Source organism: Lactuca sativa, chromosome 7 (genome assembly GCF_002870075.4).
Source record: "Lactuca sativa cultivar Salinas chromosome 7, Lsat_Salinas_v11, whole genome shotgun sequence".
Taxonomy (NCBI): Eukaryota; Viridiplantae; Streptophyta; class Magnoliopsida; order Asterales; family Asteraceae; genus Lactuca; species Lactuca sativa.
This window is the reverse complement of record NC_056629.2, coordinates 36,267,371-36,277,294: the sequence shown is the minus strand read 5'-3', so window position 1 is coordinate 36,277,294 and position 9,924 is coordinate 36,267,371. Positions and strand designations below refer to the sequence as shown.

At 33.5% G+C, this 9,924-nt stretch overlaps 1 long non-coding RNA gene across 1 annotated transcript; it reads left to right on the top strand.

Annotated features, from left to right (window-relative positions):
• The first annotated feature begins 6,685 nt into the window (after window positions 1-6,685).
• LOC128127113 (uncharacterized) lies at window positions 6,686-9,522 on the top strand. Its single transcript, XR_008225162.1, has 4 exons — window positions 6,686-8,032; window positions 8,501-9,043; window positions 9,131-9,284; window positions 9,367-9,522. It is a non-coding gene; the product is annotated as an uncharacterized LOC128127113 (long non-coding RNA).
• Window positions 9,523-9,924: the final 402 nt, after the last annotated feature.

Genomic DNA, 9,924 nt, shown 5'->3' with positions numbered 1-9,924 from the left:
TTCTGGTTTTGTGAAATTTGGGCATTTCAAGTTTCATAATGTTACAGTCCAAAATCAGGAATAAAAATATTTTCTGCCAAAATATTCCAGGACTATAAATAGTTTTCTGAATTAAATTAATTCATTATTCACAATTCCAAATAGAGAAAAGCCATATTCTCTCTGACGGATCTTCGGGTTTTCATCCCATATTGTGAGTCTACTTTTCTAAATGTGTTTCAATACTTGTTAGATGCTTATTAACATCAATAACATGTTCAGATTTCAAGATCCGGGAGTTTACCGCCCAAGAACGTTCTTGGGGAGTAAACTCCAATATGGAACTGTAATGCTTTCTAGACCCATCCCCATGTTAGACAACTTATCAAGGACATTGTGTATGATCTTTGTAGGCTAGAAATCATCCAAGAATCATAAGTCATTGGAGTTTACGGCCAAGGAACTTCCTTGGGCCGTAAACCCCTTTTCAAGGGCTTAATGTGCCCTAAACTTCCCCTTATGCTTAAAGGCTTTAATCCTCAAAGGCTTATGCTTATTTAAGACATCTAAACCCTTCAAAATCATACATTTGTAGGAGTTTACGTCCAAGAACCCCTCTTGGGCCGTAAACCCCTTTTTGTAGGGTAAAAATCATTCCAAGCACACCTTAGGCCTTAACACAATTTACCTTGAATACTTGGGACTAGAATGGAGAGTAGAACACATAATAACCACTCCTTGAAAGGAGTTTACGGCCAAGGAACATATCTTGGGCCATAAACTCCAAGTGAAGGCACAAAAGTGTGCCTCTTGTCCCCATTAGCCTTAGATAAATTCATGGAAGCCATCCTTGATGTTTAAGAGCCTCAAAACAATTAAAAGCCATCACCCCATAGGAGTTTACGGCCGTAAACTCTAGGGTGAATGGACTTTAGGCCGTAAACTCCACTATGGAGTGTTCTAGAGCCTAAAACTACTTCATGTGTTATTCCAACAAAGCTAGGAGTGTTCTAGGATCAAGATAGCACCACAAAACACCCAAAACCACCCTTTGAGGAGTTTACGGCCATAAACCCATGAGTTTACGGCCGTAAACTCCAAGGTGTGGGGTTTGTTGGGTGGTGAACTCCTATGCAAGGCCATTTGATGTTTCAAACCCTTTTGCCTTGTCCCGTAGCAACTTAGATGCAACCATTTGAACCTTAAACACTCATAAAAATGTTTAAATGTTTCCTATGTGTCTTAACTTATTTATTAAGTTATTATTTATCTAATTAGTTATATATATGTTTATTATATGATAACTAGGCTCGTGCGTGTAAACAAGTCTTCGTTTGCCACCTAGCAAGGTAGCAGACACTGCAATTCAAACGACTCACCACAATTGAGTTCATACCCCTTGAATCAACCTTTGAAATGATTTTAAATGTTTTAAAACACTTTATGGGGGGGAATACAAGTCAAATACTTATAAGTTATTGCGTCAATCACATGTGATTGCATTTAATCACATGTGATTAATAACTAGGAAAACAACGATTTTTACCACTGTTCAAACTGTTTATCAAACTGCTTCACTTTGAAATGTTTTACAAACTGTTTTACTATCCAAACTTATTTATAGACTGTGATTCAAACAAATGCTTCTTATACTTAAATTGTTTTATCAACTTATGCCTTCAAAATGTTTTATAGATCGACATTAAGTTAATCTTCTCTTGAAATTATATTTATGCTTCAAATGTTTTATGAAAACTTATTTATGCTTTTATATATCCAATTGCATGCCCATATATGTATAGATATATAAATAATGTTCAAAGGGCTTAGGAAGGCCATCCGCCCTATTTCCTTTTCCTCGATTTGGATGTGGTCTGGTGGGATTTCGGGTGACCATCCGAAGGTCGTTTCCATATTACTTATATATCATATATACATGTATAGACATAAAAGTACTTCCATATTCATACTCATCAGTACATCATTAGTTGGTTACCATCGGGGTAACACAGGATCATACATATACAGATATACTAGAAACAAGTACATATACAGATATACTAGAAACAAGTACATATACAGATATACTAGAAACAAGTACATATACAGCTATACTAGAACGAGAAACATTACATATACAGGAATACGTAACAATTGTGATCCACTGTGTCGGAGCATGCCTTAAATGTCATGGCCCGATTTGTAGCCAGAATTCTCTTGGAGGGAGAGCGTGAGTTTGCGTATAGATCTATACTGGATTGACTATCCTACACCTTGCTGCTAGCTCCAGCCGGACCTGCAGGTCTGCGGGTGCCAAACGTCATTTCTTTTATTACGACCATTCATTATGTCGTTGTTACCAGTCGATAGCATGGTGCAATTTATCACATTATACCTTAATATAAATCCGGTTTAAGGTAGTAGTATTTAGTACAGTAGTAGTCTTATTATACAAAGCTACAGTACTACAATGATTTACCCATTACATATTTTAGTGATAACCTCACTTAAGCATTAATGTACAAACTATATTTTTAACAAATGATAGTTATATTTGGGTAATTACACACTTTTACCACAGACAAGTTTACAAAACAGTTTAGCCTTGGTAGAAGGTTACTTTTATAGAAAATATAGGATTTTCTGAGTGATTCAAACTTTTACAAACACTTTCAAACATTTGCTTACATTTTTACAAACTTATACATTGAGACAGGTTCAAACACTTTTCACAAGAAACATTGACACTAAAATACTTATGAACTCACCAGCTTAATGCTGATAAACTCTTTCAAAATAACTTGTATTCTCAGGTCATCAGTAGACAGGTACCGAGGCCAGCTTTTGAGAAGATGGAGTGCATTCAAGACTCATCTCATATTATTTTGTGTTACATTATTTTGGTGTCTATAACTGTACAGAACACACTTGTATTAAAATTATATATTTAATGCAATGGATGATGTTGTTTGCTTATTTACATTTACTGTGTTGTGATACTATACATGACGTCCTCCGCCCCAGAACGTTTCCGCCGTTCTTGGTTTTGGGGTGTGACACCTAGATCCAAAACACCTCACCTACAACCTTCATTTTGAGTTATAAATTTCTGAACTTGATGGTCATAGCTCTAGATCTTTCTAGTATTAGAAGTTTATGCTTTCTAGTCCATAATCCTGGTCCATTTGGGTATAAGCTACCCTAGACCAGATGAATTGTCCTTTTGGATGTTTTAGGGTGTTTTGGGTGATAAAAATGTGATCTTGGATCTTCTTTTTCCTCCATGCAAGTGTTGAAATGTCTTAATGGGATAAGAAGTTAGGGTTTTAGCTCTTGGGACTTGCCTAGCCATGGAAAGTCATAAAGGTTGAAACTTTATGACTAAGAGCCTTGTTTTGAGCCTAGATATTAATTTGAAAGGAAGAAGTCTTAATAGATTAAGCATGACTTAAGAGGAAAGTTGGATGTGTGGTACGTTGGGCGTACTTCAGAGTACGCTACACGTACTCCCTTAAGCCCCCGCCAATAGAACAAAAGTACATTAGGCGTAATGGCTGACGGGCTGAGTACGTCGGGCGTACTCAGCCCAAGTCAACTTGGTACATTTTTTGACTCGTTGACTTTGACCAGGGTTTGACCAAGTTTGGCGTAAAGGTATTTTGGGTATTTTGAGTGGTAATTGAGTTGGTCATTAATTGATGAATAGGTGACCGGTTGAGCTAACATTCAGAGTTGTGTCTTATTCAGAGATCTTTTTCAGAATGAGAGGTGAGTTTTTCTCACTGTACTTGTGGGTCGAAGGTACCAATGTCGGCCCACTAGGTTATGTATCCTGGTATATATGATGATGTTATGCTAGTTATATGATAGATTAGTAGATATGTATAATTACTTGTATTTGTTGGATATGTATTTATGTTTATCTTTCGTATATATCGACATATTGTCGGGGCGGTCCAGATAGGCTGTAGGCCCTACGAGGCAGTCCGATCAGGCTGAAGGCTCATATTTGCATGCTGGTGTTTGTTAAGTTGTGTGGTGGTACTTTGGGGGAACTCACTAAGCTTTCACTTACAGTTTCAGTTTATTGTTTCAGTTACTTCAGATGATCATAGGAAAACGAAGGTGTGATCGTGCACATCTTCCTATTTTTATGATATTGGATCTTGAGTAACTCTTATTATGATTATATTGTTGAATCAATGATTTGAACTTCGTCAACCACCGAACTAATCACCCCTTTTAACTTCGATGCGAGTACTTTTGCAACAATTTTATAAAGGAATCTAATGAGGGTAATTGATATGTTGCCGTTAAGTGTAAGTGGATTGACACTTTTGGGAACAAGGGTAATAATGACGAGTTACAGTCTCACACAAGGGTACCAGCAACCTCAAAATACTTCGTAAAATTGATGATATCATCCTTCATGATGTCCCATTTATCTTTTAGAAGCTTGAACGTAAATTCATTGGGTCATGGTGCTTTCTCACTCCCACAACACTATATAACATTTTTATTTCATCGATCAAAATAGGAGATTCAAGTACTGATTTGGATCAGAAGATTTAGTTTTAAAAAGTGGGCTGATCAACTTTGGTCTGTCTGTCCATCTCTCATGAAATTTAGCACTAAAGAATTCATGAACCTACTTCATGATAAGTTTAGGATCGTTGGACCAAACACCATTAATGATTAACCCATGAATTCTAGTTTTCATGATTTTGTTTTTCAACGTGACATGAAAAATCGAGATATTTCATGCCCATTAGTAATTCATTTAATTTTGGCATTTAGTTGCAGATTCATTTTAGCCATTTTCTCGTATAATAATAATAACTAGAAAAGATTCTCCGACGTTGCTGGGGTCGGAAGGTATTGTTTTGTAAACTAAAATAGCATGTTGAATTGCATTGAGATAATCTAGTAAAAGAACATAAACAATGTCATCTAATTATATAAGTAAAGAAATCTAAATCATTATTTCTTGCAATAAATGAGGAAAATAAAGAAATTGTCTCATAAATTGAACTTTATTGCCATGTATGGCATCGGCCGGAAAATATAAACCGTTGTTTTTGGTCCGTTAATGTGAGGGTAATTTGGTCTTTAAAGGTAGTAGAGACTGAATTTTTGACGACGGGTAAACCATATGGACCACTTATGTAATTTTGGCGGTGGTCGTGGTGGTGGTAAACCATAGGGACCAATCGTGTAATTTTGTCTAACAATAATAATAATAATGAGGGACCATTTCTACCAAAAGACTAACTACTAATAATATCTAACAAAAGGCGAGGGTTATAAAAAATTCAAACGAAAGTGAAAGGGTTGTTTGTGAACAAAAGCATAAAGGATAATTAGTTTTTTAAAACCAACATAAGTTGGAGGACCAAAAGTGACAAAAAAATTGACAAAAAAAGAGGAGTATACATAACCTTACGGACCAATGTTGCCAAACACTTAGGAAGTTTACTATTCATAACTTTCATATCTTTTATATATATATATATATATATATATATATATATATATATATATATATATATATATATATATATATATATGTATAATAATAATAATAATAATAATAGTAAATTTTGTATGGATTTCAATTGTGGCTCCCAGTTGTCCCGAGTCTACAAGATTAATTACGAGAAACTTAAAAGGTGTTGTTGTATTAATCATCAATAATCATAGAAATCCTCACATTTTTTTTGGTCATCTATGGTCTTTAAAAGTCTTTTTTATTAGACATATTTTGTTTTTTTTATTGCTTTTTGTTTTGGCTTTTTTGTTTTTTTTTTTTTTTTTTTTTTTTGTCTTTTTTGTTGTCTTTTTTTATTATTATTATTATTATTATTATTATTATTATTATTATTATTATTATTTTAAAAAATTGATTTGATTAGATGTCTCTTTTAATAATCTGAATGAAAAAAATTAGTATATGAATATTCCGAACGAAAAAAATAACACATAGATAGTTGGAATGAAAAAACAACATAGAGATAATCATAACGAAAACGAGTAACACACTGATAGTCTAAATGAAAATAAAAATAACACAAAAATAATCCAAACAAAAAAAATATAGTTTTAATAATAATAATAATAATAATAATAATATATTTATTAAAAATAATAAAAACAAAAATAAATAAAATAAATAAATAAACACAAGGATAGTCCAATAAAAAAAAAATAAGATTATGTATTCATTAAAAGTATTAAAAAATAACAAAAAAAACAGCCAAAAAAAAGGGGGAATTTGGGGTACAAAAAAAAAAACTCACCCTTAAATTAAACCCTCATGTTCGTGTGCATGGTTATGGTTGACTAGTTTTTTTAGCAGCACCCACAAATTATTGATATTTTACATTCATTACACCTCATGTTTGAATGGTTCAAAAAGGGCCATTACTTTTTGAAATTTTTTTGTATCTATCGACAACTTTATATTTGAAAGTTCATAAGATGATTTGAACTGCTATTAATGAGCCGTAAATAAATCGGACGTTCAACAAACTGTTCGTAAACCGTTCGTCGAAAAATTCGTTTCTATTCGTTTATTTAATAAATTAACGAATATGAACACAAATTCTCGATCGTTTAGTTAAACGAACAAATATGAACATTGGTCTCGTTCATTTAATTATCTTATTGAACGTTCGTTTACGTTTGTTTATGTTCGTTCATTTAAGTTCCTTTTATGTTCTATGTTCGTATATCTTCAACTATGTTTGATTACATGACTATATTATATGTTCAGTTATGTTTGTTTATTACTATTCGTTTAGCATGTTCACAAACATAAACGAATGAACATGAACAATGTAATTTGTAAAATAAGAAAACTTGTTCGTTTGTTCGACTATCTTACACAAACGAACATGAACAACCATTGTTCATGCTCATTTACAACCCTATCAGTAACCAATAAACATTTTATTATTGTTCGAATATATTTATTTATATAAGAATTTCTTTCGGTTATGTCTGATTTTTATTAACTTTTGACCATTAAAAAGAGTTGTCATGAGCCTTAAGATAAATTTGATTTGAAAATAAAAACATATAAACATTTTCAAAGTTCTGTGGACAAAGTATCTGAGACTTTTTTTTTTATCATTTGAAAACTCGGTATTTGACAATATAAAATAATATCTACAATTTCCATTGCTTTTTATTCAATCACATAGACATCATACTAGAAATGTAAACGCGAGACTTAAATTCGGCTTCAATAGTCTTTTTTCTGGGTGTTTATCTTTGAATATGTTCGAAATCTATAAATCAATTGAAAAGTAAGTGATAGTGTTTGAAGTATAAACGAATAATTAATTGTATTTATTTATTTTTAGAAAGAATATGTGTATTTAATTTTATGTTTCTTTTTTAAATAGTTATTTTCTTAATGATCTCTTAATTATAATTACCTTTTCTTCTTAGAAGTAGAGATGCACAAAACCTAGTTAAAACCGAAACAAATTTCTTAAAATCCAGTTTGGTTTTATTGAAACTAGAATTCAGTTAAATTGGACTCGGTTTCCGTTTTTGGATGGAATATGTATATACTCGGTTAAGTCACTTACGGATCTGACAAAACCGGTTTTAAAAAAATTTGGTTTTTGTTCTATCCAATTTTTATTGGGAAAATACCGGCTATAGATATTTTTTGGGGGTATTTCAGAATTTAGTCACAAAAACACGAAATTCCGGGTATAGACATGCATTCCGCGGAACACCCTCTACGGGCTCCGCGGAACGACGAAGTCTTCCTAGAGTGGGGGTATTTTCGTAATTTTCCCCTCCCCTCTTTGATCCCCCCACCGCTCCGCGCCGATTCCTCTTCGACTTCCATTTTTCGTTCGTGTCTCCGCATCGCTAACGTTATTCGATTTTCCGGCGATATCGTCTTCAACCTCGTCATTTCCTGGCGACAAAGAGTTCAACCATGTCATTTTCTGACGACAACGACTTCAACCATGAATTTCCGGCACCAATGGAGCAAAATTTCCCCAACATTTTTGCCGATGGATACGGCTCCCAGGTAATTTTCACGTTTCCCTCTTTGGATTAATGTCGGATTGTTTATATTTAAGATTCAAATGTTACGAAAATGCAATTGATAACCTGCAATATGTATAGATTTAGATTTAGGATTAACTGGTTTTGAATTAGCGAATATCCATTCCGTGGAGGGGTAGGTCACTCCGTAGAGGGACCTCCGCGGATTGATGTATTCTCTCCGCGAAATGGATTAAAAATGGTAAAATGTTTCTCCGCGGAAGTATAGGTCACTCCGTAGAGGGGTCTCCACGGAATGACCTCTAACTTTCGCGGAATGACCTAAAATGTCTTTTCCCTCTTTTTCTGCCCTTTTATATCAATTATTAATTAAATAAAATGTATGTTTCTATTTATTTCATAAACCGAATTAACTATGTAATTTTAAAACCTTGTTTTTTATTTTTAATTACTAACGTTTTATATAAAATTAAATGTATATGTATTGTAGCACGATGATCTCGATCAAAAAGCATATTTAACTTTAAAAAACGTGGTCCGTATGATCATTAAAGACAATTTTACGCGCCTAACACAATCGCGACGAACATTATTTGAAGCTTCACCGTTTGGAAGATTATTAGGAATATATGTCCCCAATGGTGACCTCTTACTTGCATTTGATGGTGTTGCATGAAGTAAGATCTCAAGATGTGTTTGAAATGAGGAGGTTTCTTTTTAAGATACAGGGGATGCAGTTGAATTTTGGTGAAACTGAATATATTTTGATTAGTGGGTTAAGAGTTGGTCCTTATATGTATTTACTCCATGACGAAAGAGGCCGGTCAAATTCAAATCTTTGTGCTCGATTGTTCCCAGACATTAGATGCACGTTTGTGACTCAAAGATTTAGAAGACTACATTATGTCTCCGAATTATTTCGCACTTCAGGATGAAGATGTTGTAATGCTTATCCAGCTTGTTTTTATGTTGAAAGGTCTCCACGGACGGGACATTAAAACGGGCATTCATGCAGCAATATACAAGCTTGTTGGTAATATAGATGAGTGGAACATGTATTACATCTAAAAATTGTGTATAAATACAATAATAAGTATAATAAATAAATTGGAAATTGTAGGTTTGCATGGGGTACATATTTCTGGACCTATACTTCGGGGTTGATGCGTGGAATGTTTGAGAAAATAGAAAATTTTAGAATATTCAAGCAAGTCAATCCCGAATCAAAGAAAGTACACAAGTATACTGTTCCCGATTTTATGCTTCCGTTTAAGGTTAGTTTCTAATGTATTTAAATACTTATCATAGTTTTGTTTTTTATACCATAATAGCATTGCACTTACCTTTTTTTCATAGATATGGATTTTCGAGACGTTTCCAGAGGCATTGCACTTACCATAATAGCATTGCACTTACCTTTTTATCATAGTTTTGTATGCATGCCGACAGAATTGCCATGAATGAGGTTGTGGAGAAGAAAAACATCATTATCGTGCGTTCAATATTGTTGAATAATCAATGTGTCTGTGATATGCTTTTTATATTATAATTATATATAATTACAAATTCCAATGTTTTTTCATGTTAAACTAACAATCTGATTTTTGCAGCCTAACAACCATCTTATTGTTGTCGTGGCAAACGAGACGGAGTTCATGGAGCCGTTTTATATTCGGTATGTGAATTGGAATCTTAACCATGAAGAATCTCCCCCATGGCAACAAAGTCAACATATTATTGCCTCTCCTCCTCGAAGAAAGAAGTACAAGTCGGAAGCATCTTCGACTGAAATAGCCACAAATGCTTCTACCTCGTAGCAGCTTGAAGTAGAAAGAACTTATATGTCAACTAACACATCAACAAGGTTGGTAAAGAAGAAGAAGACGAACACAAAGGCATTGGTGAAGAGTCTAA